Genomic DNA, 354 nt, shown 5'->3' with positions numbered 1-354 from the left:
AAACATATTTTAGAATACAAAGTAGGGCAAAATAAATGCAGTGTTGTGTAAAATTCAACTCTGACTATGCATATTCAAAATACCTGGGCACTTTCAACAGTCGAAAGATAACATCAAACAAATGAACAGTCTGTGCGCTATTGTGGCTTTTTTTGCCGAATTTACGTAATATTTCGTGTACTGTTGTTAGGATATTGAATTGTTATCTTTATTTGATAGTTATTTGATAAGAGCTTTATCATATCAATTTTACGGTTAGTGTCGATTTTCATGGAAGTGCCAGTAATTTACATGTGCGAATGCAAAAATTTAGTACACACATACACATACGTACAAACCCGCACACCAAACTAT

Source organism: Penaeus monodon, chromosome 22 (assembly GCF_015228065.2).
Source record: "Penaeus monodon isolate SGIC_2016 chromosome 22, NSTDA_Pmon_1, whole genome shotgun sequence".
NCBI classification, from domain to species: domain Eukaryota; kingdom Metazoa; phylum Arthropoda; class Malacostraca; order Decapoda; family Penaeidae; genus Penaeus; species Penaeus monodon.
The sequence above is the reverse complement of the archived record's forward strand: the minus strand, read 5'-3'. Positions refer to the sequence as shown.